This window comes from Rhynchophorus ferrugineus, unplaced genomic scaffold (genome assembly GCF_030347505.1).
Source record: "Rhynchophorus ferrugineus isolate W39M unplaced genomic scaffold, kcgeb_rfMv2 rfM3, whole genome shotgun sequence".
Lineage (NCBI taxonomy): Eukaryota > Metazoa > Arthropoda > Insecta > Coleoptera > Curculionidae > Rhynchophorus > Rhynchophorus ferrugineus.
Window position 1 is genome coordinate 57,784,210 of NW_027472582.1, and position 14,608 is coordinate 57,798,817.

At 31.3% G+C, this 14,608-nt stretch overlaps 1 protein-coding gene and 1 long non-coding RNA gene across 5 annotated transcripts in view; one reads left to right on the top strand and one right to left on the bottom strand.

Moving 5' to 3' along the window:
* Positions 1-14,608, top strand: part of ush (Zinc finger protein ush) — a 614,796-nt gene that overhangs the window by 577,910 nt on the left and 22,278 nt on the right. The gene's annotated exons all lie outside the window — the stretch shown is intronic.
* Positions 12,419-12,853, bottom strand: LOC143194253 (uncharacterized). The gene is made up of 2 exons (XR_013005275.1): positions 12,712-12,853; positions 12,419-12,635 (listed from the first exon to the last, which is right to left on the bottom strand). It is a non-coding gene; the product is annotated as an uncharacterized LOC143194253 (long non-coding RNA).

Genomic DNA, 14,608 nt, shown 5'->3' on the forward strand with positions numbered 1-14,608 from the left:
CACTTGATATACTCATATACACTGATCCTCATAAACATATATACTGTTCACAAGAAATACTGATTGCACGATGTTCATATTATTCTGTCTGTGTTCTGTATAATTTAATGATTAATAAAAAATCGCAAACAAAAATTGATTACTGATTGATTGGTCCAATCCAAGGTTTCGTGAGTTACTTTGAGATACCGTTATGAGTATTTCTGTAAACTAACATAAACGTCAACTTCCAAATGGAATTTGAACCTACCACATCACACTAACAAAACATTCAAAAAGTTGTAATTTCTGTGTGCGAGACAAAGAACGTTCTTTGAACGTAGAACGAAAAAGTACAGAACTCTGACGCCGCAAAAAATGGTTTTGACGCAACAACGCCTAACACTGACTTAACGTTGACTGGTGGAAGGGACGGGGTAAACTTACAAAAGACAAAACACTGCGAACGTCGTTTCCGTACAAGTCGCTATATAATTACTTCGGCATCTATCCTATGGCATCTATCCCACATTTACCCTATGCCCGAAAGATGGCAAGCAGTAGTGATCAACGATGGGCAATACCTTAAATAATAAACGTGTACTGAGTTTCTTCACAATAAAGCCTTCGGTTTCGGTAAAAAAAACGGCGAAGACAAAGTTGTATGCCGATAATGCTTTTTTGAATTTCATTTTTTTTTAAATAATGTATTTCAAATTTATATAAGAAGTCGTCAAAACTAAATTAATTAAACCGTCAAAACTATCACGTCGTATTAATTCTATACCTTCAATCTACTAGAAACAACTTAATAAAATGCAACGCCTCGATTTGATTGGAAAAGTCAGCTTTTAGTAGTATTAGAAAGGCGAAACCCTTGTTGTGCATTCCAAAGGCCGATAAGCATCCAAACGCAGTAAAGCCTTATCGTTTCTATCCGTTGTTCTCCGCCGTTCCTTAACCAGATAGTCGTCCGCCTCTTAACACGTCCCAGAGAGAAAAAAACCGAATCAAATCGCACTAGGTGAAGTGGGACCCCTAATCGAGAACGGCGCTGGTCCTATCTGGCGCGTTAATGCATAGCAGCGCCAACTCCTTAGAGTATCTGCTCAGTGTCTTATCGGCTGGAGCGCCGATCTAACAGCCTCGGCGCCAGCCTCCGATATTAATCTGATCAATTAATGCCCAGTCCCATAGTCGTCATAAATTTCATACCCACTTCGGTCAAAATACAGCCCGGATGCTGGTGGCACGGATACTGACGATTCTACATGCAATGCGATGATTTACACGCGTGTCAAAATGCATGGCTTCGTATAAGGTACCCGAAATTAAAGAGACCCGCGACTTAGGATGTCAAGTCAAATAAAGAATTTAGATTAACGTTGGGAACTTTCGACGATTTTGTAATTTACTACTTTTTAATTCAGACTGTGTACCTTCGGCTACTATTTTCGGATCCACTAGTTTCATTCGATTGCTTTTTAAAGTTCCTAGCCACGACCTTGAAAATAATGTGCCAAACTTATACTACATAGATTTATATGTAATATATATAGTTTTATATTTCGTTTGCAGTACGATGATAAATAACAATCTGTTGTACATTAATATAGCAGCATTTTGGAACTCTATTTTTCAAGATTATTTATTAATGTAATAAGGTTAAAAGAGCAACATTTTGATGGATAAATAGAAATATAATTTGACTACATTTATGTTAACTTGACAACTATTGGGGTTTTTTTATTGACTTTTTCGATTTTCTAAGTCTTTGGATGTTTGTTCAAATCTTTTTAATGTTAAAACATCTTTCATTCAATTTCAAGGAATAATAATATTCTTAATAATAAAATGATCCATATTAACAATAAATAACATTATTATTGTATTTAGAAAGGTTGCAATGGTTAAATAGTTGGCAAAGATTGAGAAGATACAATACTAATATTTAGTGGTCATTCCTCTTTACAATGAAGACAAATATATAAAATATAAAAATGATTTTACATCATTCAAAATGAATGTCATTTTGAAGCTAATACAATACATCAATTATATATTTCCTTTTTTTCCAAAGAAAGTTCGAAAAGAATCATGTGCATCTCCGTCTTACTTATGACACAGGTGAAAAAAAATCAGTAAGCACATATTAGAACGTGACTCTACAATTGTTAAAAGATATTTTTAGACATCTTTATCTAGAACTACTGTTCTCGTAAAGACCCGCACCATTTTTATTAAACTATCAATATCTACTCTTTATAACTTAATGGAAATAATATAACAGGTTAATTGAAAAGTCCCTGGCCTGACACAAAGATAGGGCTACTAGAATTAAATCCGTATGTTTTTTTGTTAGCCCGAGCCCTCAAAAGATGCGTGTATAAATTTGACAGTTGTCCGATCATTAGTTTGTGAATTATAGCATTTTGAGTGAAACAACTTTTGTTATTGTGAAAAAAATGGATAAAAAGGAATTTCGCGTGTTGATAAATATTGCTTTCAGAAGGGAGAAATACAGTTAAAGCTAAAACTTGGCTTGATGTCGAGTTTCCGGACACTACTCCAGGAAAATTAAGTTTAGACGTGGTGAAATGAGCACCGAAGGCGGTAAACGCAGTGGACGCCCAAAAGAGGTTGTTACCGACGAAAACATTTAAAAAATCAACAAAATGATCTTGAATGACCGTAAATTGAAATTAAATTAAATAGCAGACACTCTAAAGATGTCAACTGAACATGTACATCATATCATTCACGAATATTTGGGTATGAGGAAGCTCTGTGCAAAGTGAGTGCCGCGCGAGCTTACTTTTGACCAAAAACAACGACGAGTTGATTATTCGGAGCACTGTTTGAAGATGATCAAGCGTAATAAACCCGAGTTTTTGCCTCGATATGTGATAATAGATGAAACGTGGGTCCATCATTTCACTCCGAAGTCCAATCGACAGTCATCCGAGTGAACTGCACACGATAAACCCGCTCCAAAACATGGTAAAACGCAACAGTCGACTGGCAAGGTTATTAGCGACTATTACATATACGTTATTGGGCCATTTGAATGACGAAATCGCCGAAAAACGGCCGTATTTGAAGAAAAAGGAAGTGCTGCCTCATCAAGACAATGCACCGTGTCACAAGTCAGTTATAACGATGGCAAAAATCCATGAATTGGGATTCGAATTTCGTCTTCATTCAGCGTGTTCTCCAGATCTGATTATTTCCTGTTCTCAGATCTCAAAAGAACGATCGCTGGGGAGAAATTTTCATCGAATGAAGAGGTGAACGCCGAAACTGAAGCCTATTTTGAAGCAAAAGACAAATCGTACTACAAAAATGGTATCAAAAACTTGGAGGGTCGCTATAATCGGTGTATCACCTTTGAAAGGAATTATATTGAATAACAAAAGCCGGGGACTTTTCAATTGTCCTGTTTCAGTAAGAAACATAGAAATTAAGTTTATGGCTTATAAATATTATATTTTGTTAAGATCTGTGTGTCATCCTGTTTTGTGACACCTAAAAAGAAATTCCCCAAGAGAAAAACTAATGGTTATAAATAAAAGCTTATTAGTCATTTTCATGATGAAGAAAATCTCTTTTTGAACTCGAATCATTTTCGTTATACGGTAGTGTTATTAACTGACATTTCTGCTCTTAAAAGAGAACACCGTGAAATGTAATGTTAGTTAATAAATATATCAAACATTATAACAATAATTAATAGTATTTGATAATAATATTGAAATATGTTCAAAAAACTGACTAAATACATTTCATAATAGTAGTTGCATAAATGAGCATTCTTTAGTAGTAAAACTAAAGTTATCAAACCCCATCTCGCACTTAGTTTCTCAAATCGCATTATGGTCATTTAATAGTGGTATTTCAAACTCTTCCAACCGCTGTAAAATTCCGCATACAAAATATTTTAAAATTTTGATTAGAGATAGCCGCTAATTTATATCAAATATTTCATTGTTAATGTTCAAAGATTGAGCCGCGGCATAACATCATTAAACATCATCCATAAAACATTATTAATTAACATTCAGTATCTAAGATCATTTATGAATTGGTGATTATTTCGCGAAACAAAGTAAACACGTACACGAATCACTATCCTGTTAATTTATTGACCCTCATCCACGGCAACATTAAGTTAATCACTCTACATTTTTATGTTAACGCCAACAACTTTTTTACTTTAGATATGATAGTCTGTCTTTTATCATAAAAAAACTTTTAAAGTAAAGTGGCGTCGTGGTCTATCTGAAACTTATCTTTTCGTTATTTAAATGCACTTTGGTGTATCTTTGGTCCGTCGTTGGTTATTATCTCGTCGAAAAAAAGAGAGATACTTTTGCGGCCAGACGCAGATAAAGATGCATTAGGTAGATGGTGCAGTATTTATAACTGGCAACCGGGCGATTTTTTTCGGTTATTTGGAACACATATTTGTGATTAACGGGACGACCGTGGAATATTATCGACGTATGTCACCGAAAATATTATTATTAGTAGCCTGGACAACTATCGACTGAAAAACAGTCGATAGTCGCAAAACAGTCGAAACAGTCGATAGTCAAAAAACTAGCGACACAATATAATAATAACTATTTCACGGTTCGACTGTTTTTTATTTCTTTCATTAGTGATATCAGACGAAGATGTACGAATTCCTTCCTGTATAAATTGTGAGAGAGGAAAGGACCGAGATAATTGCTTGATTGCTCGATTTTCTTAATTGTGCTTATTTTTTCCAGCCGTAGTATAATCGAGACGGAGATGTATATATTCCTTCTTGTACTATTTTTAAAAAAGAAAAAGAAATAAATAATTACTGAATACTACTAACATTGCAGTTAACATGCAATTAATAATTTCTTTTTAAAGGAAGTAAAATTAGTTTTATATTTGAATGTTCTGTGGATGACCTCTCTGATTTTTCATGGTTAACATGGCTTGCAACAAGCGAAGTTGTGAGATCTATCAAACACTTTAGCCAATCGTAGTACAAAAGTAGACTGTACAAATGAAAACATCAAATGGTGGATATACTAACACACTTTAAGACGCTACCACTGTATGCTCTAGTAAGGATTTACCCAGTTAAAGCGAGAAGGAAGTATAATCAAAAGTATTTGTCTGAAATACTTTGGCTCTCTCTATTCCATAAAAAGATTTTTCAAAAAAATATTATTTTTATTTATTTAAAATATTAGTATCTACATAATAACTATCGAGTAGTAAAAACATAAGTCTACAAATAATATATATGAGAGTTATAAAAATATATAAATATAAAGTACAGAAACATACGAAACCGCGACGAGAGACATCCTATAATTGATTTGCCTTCATATCCTCATATCAATATTTAAATGATACGTTTCAATGGATCGCTAACCACCACTTTTTCCCATCTTTTTAGTTATATTGAAATTAGATCTATTATTGAACAATTTATTGAACTATTCACAAATAAGGGAATAATTGATGTATAAATGATTGATGCATAAATTGCGTTATTAATATAATATCTATATAGTTGAGAATTTATCTCAATTATATTTTTCAGCATATACCCAGGGCATACATGTACTTTTTTTATTGATGCTGTGAAATTAAAAACGACAAAGGATCACTAGAGAGAAGCTTTACTTCTCTTAGTTAATTCACAGAAAAAATATCACAGATAAATTAAAATATATAATTGTTCCAAATTTACAATAAATATATACCATCAATAAAAATGAGAAAACATCGATTTCAATCTTTTTTGTCGTGACTTGGATGCAGTTCGCAACGAATATCTTGTTCAACTTAAACAGCACTAAGATTTAGAACTAGAAATCATGGCTATCAATTACAATTGACACAGAACATTGACAAAAATCATTATACAGTACATGTACAAGAAAGTTGCAATATGTTTAAAACGTGGATCTACATGGAAAGGCTTATATCCAATCGTTCGTTTATCACTTGTTCCAATTGATGTTATATTGAACTGCTATTTAAGACTTCTTGTTTTTATATATATATATATATATATATATATATATATATATATATATATATATATCAGAAAATTAAAGAATTCTTAGAGGGGCCCAAAAAGAGAAAAAAAATATTTTTTTGCTAATTTTTTTATGAATAATAGACATATTCACAATGCGGTGTAGATTTATCATACAAAGAAAAATGCCACACTGTTAACCGACAGGCACACATATAAATCACATTAAAGCAACAAAGAAGTATGTTACCAAAGTTGCCAATATTTAAATCACTTTTTTATTAGAATATGCATGCGTAAGATGAATTATAAGCTGTATTATCACATTTTACATAGTAATACCAACATGATATATCAATACATTCCTTATTATACATTCCACTTATTATTAATTACATTCTTGATGCAAAACTACGCCGGAAGGAACATATAAAGATGAAAAGAAAAGTAATGGAACTGAAATATAAGAAAATGTTCTGTCTAATTGGAAGAAGATCACAATTATCAGTACATAATAAATTGCTATTATATAAGCAAATACTGAGACCTATATGAACATACGGAGTTCAATTATGGGGATGTTCTGCAAAGGGTAACATAAACAAAATACAAATTTTTCAGAACAAAGTCCTGAGAAGTATTGTGGGCTCACCTAAATACTACAGGACTGACTACCTACATCGAGACCTTCAGATACCCACAGTCAGTCAAGAAATCAAGAGAAATGCAAGGGGGAGTGAGAAAAGACTCCATTCTCATGAAAATATTGAATTATTGCAACTTTTGGATACCACCAGAGCAGGACACAGACTCAAAAGAATCAAGACCATCTGATCTTGTGTAGTGTTATGTAGTGAGGTGCATATAATAAAAATACAGCAGTGACATGTATAAATATTATTTCACCAGAAACTGAGATAGGGCCGATGGGTCCTCCTACTTATAAACATAGATTTAAATTATCATAAAACAAATTGTAGGTTGGTCGGGAACGACTAGTAACAAAGTAATCATTAAATAATAAAAAAAAATAATTACATTATATAATCCCGGATTTCAAGGAAGATTTGCACTTCTTTTAGAGTGACCCTCTTTGAGTGGTTTTTCCATTTTCTTTGATGACATTTATTATTCTGCACATCCACATCTTAGAGCGTCTTTTTTATTTCCCACCACTTTCGAGATCAACCAGTATCACCAGCACCTGTATCGGTTTGAAAACACGCCACTTAGGACGGGAATCGAGAAGGAGATAGTGGACGGGCGAGAAAAAAAGAACAGCGAAAACAATTACAGACGTCGTAACGCCGTGGCTATTATTTTCCAGGATAATAGAGAGTGGCCGTAACACGAATCCAAAGTAAAGTCCGCCTTTATAAGGTCCATAAATCTAAAACGTTGAAGAACGGCCACGATCGCTCATTCGCATCTAAAAAATCGAGTGCTTTTGCATCTCTGGTGTATAATGTTTCGCGAGATCTAAATCTTCACGCAGATTTATAATGGCCAGCTTGGTGTGTGTACGAGTGTGTGCGTGTATATATATACGTATATACTATTGGATGCTACGTTCGCGATACACTACATTGAAACACTGCGTAATAATAAATTTGTACCCGATTCGATTTGATATATATTAACACCATCTGCTGTTAATTCTTTATAATTAATTTATAGATCAGATATTTGCATTTTTTAACTATGGAAGGTGCAGAAAGAAGCGAAATTGTCAGATTTGGTTTCCCAAAACTCCCATGATTCTAAACAAACAAAAGAAAATTTGCTAGGTCTATTAAAAATTGGAAATATTTGCTCGAGCAGATTCTGACACTTGTAACTTGGCTTTTATTCTTTTTTTCTTCACCTTTGTTATATTTTCTTGCCATTGCTCTCCTCTTTTTATGTATGTATCATTCTATATTCAATAGTCCGTAACTACAGTAAATAAACTCTATTGAGAATTCTCTAAATTTCTTAAAATATGATGTTCTTAGGCATAAATACAAAGTCAACTTGTTATATGATAAGAATATTTTGCACATCGTTGAAGCTTAATATCTAAGAATATATTTAATAGAATTTTTAACATATTTTACTTGGAAGAAATATTGTATAAGGTTGGGAAAAACGTAATTTCGGGTTTTCCTAACATAGCATGATTGTCATAGTTTAATCAGTCAAACATTATTGCGTTTTGAAAATAAATGTTACAGAAGATCATTATGATCACATCGAAAATTGTTCGATATTTCTATTTGTGAATCGCGATTGACGCAAAAAAAGTGTGAAAATGCCGCATCGGGACCAAGAAAGTTAATATTAAATGTTGTGGTATATTGGAAAGGAATTTTTCATCATAGGCTGATCAACCTAGACCAAACCATACGTTTTTTTGCAATAAAAAAAGCCCAAAATGATTCAGTAGGAAAGACGTCGTCTCCAGTCACAACACTAGGCAACACACATCTTGTCCTTGTCCAGAAATGTGTTCTAGTCTTTTATATTACCAGTTGTTCCGGTCTCTGCAAAAATCAAGTAAAATTACTTTTGTATTTGAACGTTCTGTGAATCTGTAAAAAGAAACGGATTTTTTCTATGGAGTGGAATAATACCCCACAAATGCTTTATCGTATTTTAATATGTTAATTGCTATTTTTGTATAATATATTATCATAAATATAGGAAATACAATAGAACTTAAACAAACCCTAAAAACTAAAGATAATATATATAATTCAATAACCATATAATAATATAGATAATTCAATAACCATAAATAATAAAGAAAAATTAAACACATACCTAATCATAGAAAAAAAACTAATCCATGACATAATTATTAATTAAAAATGATCTCACAATAACTACTTTAATACTTTAACTTTAAATAAAATAAATGCTTCATTTATTATTGAAAGGATATTGAGAGTAATCGAAATATTACCCATTATTGCCATAAAAACAGTCAAAAGTATTTTACTATTTAATCTTTTAATCTATATATATATATATATATATATATATATATATATATAATATAGATCTATCTATATATATATATATATATATATATATATAATATATATATATATATATATATATATATATATATATATATATATATATATATATATATATATATATATATATATATATTATTTCTTCACTGAGCTTTCTTATCAAGCCATCTAATTATCAACATATCATAATAATTTAATAAACAATCAAAGAAACGAAACTCGTATATCTTAAAATACTTTGGGAATATTTCTAGTTAAGTAATTGGAAAATAATATAACAATCATTAAGAAATATTATAATAGCTTTGTCAAATATATTGAATATCAAAATTAACAAAAAAATGTTACATAAAAAACGCGCTACTATTAAAGCCAAAAACTTTTCAACCGACGTGCTAATAAATTAGTATTCTTAGAATAAACAAACAAATCAATATCTAAATCTGGAACGCAGGTGTAATGGTCAATACAGAATCTGGTTCAGCAACGATCTCAAATGGTAATGGTCGACGATTGCACAAATAACATATTTCCAATTGTCGAGATTTGTGTTCAAGATTGTTTAAGATCAATGCAGCTTTTCCAAAACTAACGTCCGTTACTACGACTTTTTATAAATACCAGCTTGCGAGGGCATCAACAGTACGTTTCGACAGCGTAAATGTGTATACGACAGTCCACTTGATACATTTCACCGTTCAGCAATGATATATGTGTAATTTTGCGTGAATTATTTCTATGCTGGTGATACTTCTACGATTTTAATCGTCTATAAGTAATATTTATGATTCAGATCTATTTTATAATTATCATTAAAAAATTCAAGTAATAAATAATATAACATAGAAAATAAATATAATAACTTTAACTTATTAGTTGTTAAATCTAAGTAAATTATTAGAATAAATAACTAAACTGTTTTATATTCTTGTTGTCGGTTTTTTTCGAAAAAATCAATATATTTTCTTAAATAATTTATTAACTGACATAACAGGTCATTTGAAAAGTCCCTGGCCTGACACACAGATGGCGCTACTAAAATTAAATCCATATATTTTTTAGTTAGCTTTAACCCTCAAAAGATGCGTGTATAAATTTGACAGCTGTCGGATCATTAGTTTGTGAATTATAGCATTTTGAGTGAAGCAACTTCTGTTATTGTGAAAAAAATTAAAAAGGTAAAAAGGAAATAAATATTGATAAAATATTGCTTTTTGAAACTTGGCTTGATGCCAAGATTCCGGACACTACCCCAGTAAAATCAACTACCAAGGATTGGTATGCTTGAAATGAGCACCGAAGACGGTGAACGCAGCGGACACCCAAAAGAGGTTATTTCCGACGAAAACATTTAAAAAATCCACAAAATGATTTTGAATGACCGTATATTGAAATTGAATTAAATAGCAGACACTCTAAAGATATAATTTGAATGTGTACATCATATTATTCACGAATATTAGGGTATGAGAAAGCTCTGTACAAATTAGTCTGCCAAACTGCGAGCTCACTTTTTTGCCAAAAACCAATTTTGCCAAAAAAATGTGTTTTACTATGGTAGGCCGAGGACTTTTCAATTGATCCGTTATACATGATTCAATAGCCTAATATTCAAATGACATGGCAAACTGCCAAGTCTGCCAAAAAATCTGCCAAGTTTATAACCTATAATAAATATTTTGAAAAATTTTGCATACGTTTGACAACCGGGTGACTTTGACAGTTCGTTTACGTGTTCGAACGTATCAAACAGCATTGTATCTCTTTTTAACTAGAATAAAATGACAAGGAAAATATTGTCTCATTCTAAAACGAATTTACAAATTGCCGCAATCAATATATTAAACATATTGATGACGTATCACTGCAACTTTGGATAGGCTATATAGTGCTGATATAAAACAAATGCATAATATTTTGTTTATGTATCTATTCGTAGTGCCCTCTTTTGATAAACGATGTATATATATATTTAATAAAAGACAATAAATACCTGAATAAATATAAACATTTACTATATTTACTTTGAAAATACCATTAATATTGACATACACTAGTTAAACAAAACAACTAATTTATTTTAAAGGTCAAATATATCTAATCCATCTCAAGGTCTCGACTTAATTTTAATCCTCGTGACAATAACAGTTCGACATATTGTTTCTTTATTATTTCAAAATATATATGTTACAACGATATTTATCGGTTATCAAAAAGATTAATTAGCATGCCGGGGAATGCCTAACCACAAGTTTCTGTTAGAAAAACTGTTTTTAATTCCATAAAATTCAGTTGATCATAGGCGCTGATGCAATGTGTTATATATCTATAGAAACATTTGATATACCACGAACTAAATCAGTAATCAAATCCTTTGTCTTCTTGTGCTTTTATCTTTCTGCGTATTAGTAAACAGTCTCTTTTATATATTTATTTCCATATTACTTATCTGGAATATGTTTATCAAGTATTGATATAATACGAAGCCTAAATATAGTATATTAGTAATTAGTTGTTTTTAATCTGAAAATGTATAGTTGTCTCACCTTCTTTTGTCATCTGCATGGCATTATTTACATTGCTAAAAGTATTACTTTCATTGCAAGTTAATAGCGTTTACTATATTTTTTTAAAATATCCTCCAGTGTTACTTATTTTATTTAAATTCTGGTATTAGATATTGTCAGCATTCTTCACATGTTTTTTTTTTTGGTCATAACACATTCTTTTTTATATATCCAGCATTCCCCTCAATATCTTGTTCCAAAATCAGTGAATAATTAAGTTGTTACACTTATTGCAACAAAAAGTACCCTAATGCCTCTTTTCTTTATAATAAGATTCCAAGTTATTCTACTAATTGCTATAAAGTATTTGAACAATATTTATGTTAATTGGAATAATTTTTATTTCACACGCGTACAAACATTTCTATTTTGTAATGACACAGAGGCACGAGCGAAGAAAGCTCTGGCTTCAAGGAGATTTATTACTAAAAGGACACACCACAAGAACGCTGAAAGAAAAATGAATTGAAATTTGATCTGGACTGTTTCTAAATATATTTTTTAACTTGAAATATGATTATGAAAACGTCGAACTGACGCCAACTGAATCAAATCAAATATTGAGTTCAGCTTGATTTAAAAAATGTTCTATTTTAAACCAAAGAGAAACCTTTTCACTCTTAAGATACCTTTTAAAATATTCAGCAAAAGTATATTTGTACTCCAGGTATAGAATCAAATTATTATATTTTATAGCGGACTTGATTGAACTGCCATCTGATCTACTATATATCTTTTTTCGGATTTATTTCTAAAAAAGTAAATTGCAAAAAAACGCAATGAAACATTTCATTTATACCTAGTAACAATTTGAAATAGCTCACTTTCTAGCATAGTCATCTCAAATCTCAATTCATGTTTTGAAAGCCAATCCTTCATTATACCCTTTGTCGATGTTATTGTTGAGATTTTTTCCACCAGTATGCTATGATATGATACAATGTCCAAAATAATAACTGATGGTTCCTCCAAGTTTCTTAACAATTGATTTTCAAACCATAACAGAAACATGGTATGGTTCATTTCTTCATGGCAGTCGCCCTTGGATTTGAAGGAAAAAATTATTAATAAATAATATGATCAACAAAACCTAATTAAATGCTAATGTAACTTTTACCTTTTTCCATCAATTTTTATTATCTTTACAGTTTTTTTGTTACTGTCTTGCCAAGAACGCCCCAATGCACCATTTTGAAATATCCAAGTTTCATCAAGATACACAAATTCAAATAATTTATCTTCCTTGGTCTTATTCTACGCCTTTAAAATTTAATTCCTTTTAAGGCAATGTCTGGTTCCATTAGACCTCTTCAAGGGTTATCTTTAACACCTTTTAAATCATATGCCCTGTAAGAGTGTATGCAGGAATGTCTTATATACACTAACTAACTTTTTTACTAACAATTTTCTCTGAAATAATTTTGTTAAATTATGTTTATATCGATAAAATAGTTTGTGTACTCACTGTTCTTATAGATTTCATATATTTGATCTCGAATAGAGTCAATACCAAGATAGTCAAGTTTTCTTGGTTGAATCCAACGTATTGTTCTTCATTTTGCGATGATTTTCACAGTACCTACACTAATACTCAGCGCAACAACACGTTAAAAATATTTTCAGTAAAATGGCAGCAACTTATACTATTTAATGTCATCAATAATTAGCTCTATGATGGAATTCGCGTGCAAAAGGGGGCCTCCATTATCTCGTTCCTTTTCGAAATAATTATAACTTATTTAATAGCCGCAGTCAATTTTTGACCCTGAATATCTATTGTTTTCGCTATTTTCAAACAAAGTGATATGATATATTACGGAGCGACTTAAAATTTACGTATCAAAATAATCAAAGGGCTAAAATAATGTTTGCCGGTTTATAACCTGTAGTAATTATAACTAATATTTTGAATAATTTTACGTACGTCTGACAACCGGACGGCGCCTAGTTCAGTTTTTTGTTTTAAGATAGATTGCTTAAAATTAAATACCATACCAAACGATGCACGTAACTTTTTCAATCGGCATTGTACAGTCGGCAAAGACGAACAGCTGCAAGTACGGCCGCATTCAAAACAAGTTAATTATATTCATTGACCGAGCTATCGTCATCCAACGTTTTCGTAATGCAATACCTGCACATATTCTTGTGCGCTTTTGTTCTTCGCATTGTCAATTGATCCTCGTTACCGATTAACTGAAAAACATGTTCCAAATGTTTGTTAAACGTTGCGTTTTGGTCCGCGAATCGTCCGATAGATGTGATAACGGCCACGGGACGGGTCTGGAATTGAAAACGATTTTCCGTTCATTCGTTACAACACGCGTGAATTTTTCACGGAAATTGTTGCTTCAGACGTTCGAGTAACTTCGAAATTGTCTCTGTTTAGGTATGTTGGGTGTGTGAAAATGTTCGAGGTGTTTTTTTTTTCTAATTCAAATAATTTTCTACTTATTAGGGCAATTATATTGAGCAAATAAATGCATTTTATCCATATATAGTCTTTAGTTAAAAACAAGATCCTACAGTTTTGTATTTTCTATTATTCGTCTTACCAACTGAAACAATCTCATGGTGGACAAGTGAACACACAAACCACTATATTTTCAGCATCAATACTGGCTTTACAAACGCTTCTGATGGCTCACCATTCCTTGTTCATCTACGGTTATAACATGTTTCCAAAATAGCTATAGTCTATTCAAAGTTCTTTTAGTAATACGTCGTGGATACTTATGAGGACAAAACATTACGATGTTGTCGCAAGTCTGAGTTTTAGTTCAGTTTGGCTTTGACATACAAGAAAATTCTAATCTAAATAAAATAATTGAACAAAAATAATGTTTTCAAATATAATTTATTTTAACATTATAGTGTATCCGAAAAATACAGTTAATTATACAGCCACAATAATTTATAGATAAGAGTTAAAACCTCTTAACTCAATATATTAGTTATTATTACTACAGATTAAAAACCGACAAATAATTTATTGATTATTTTAAAAATTATTA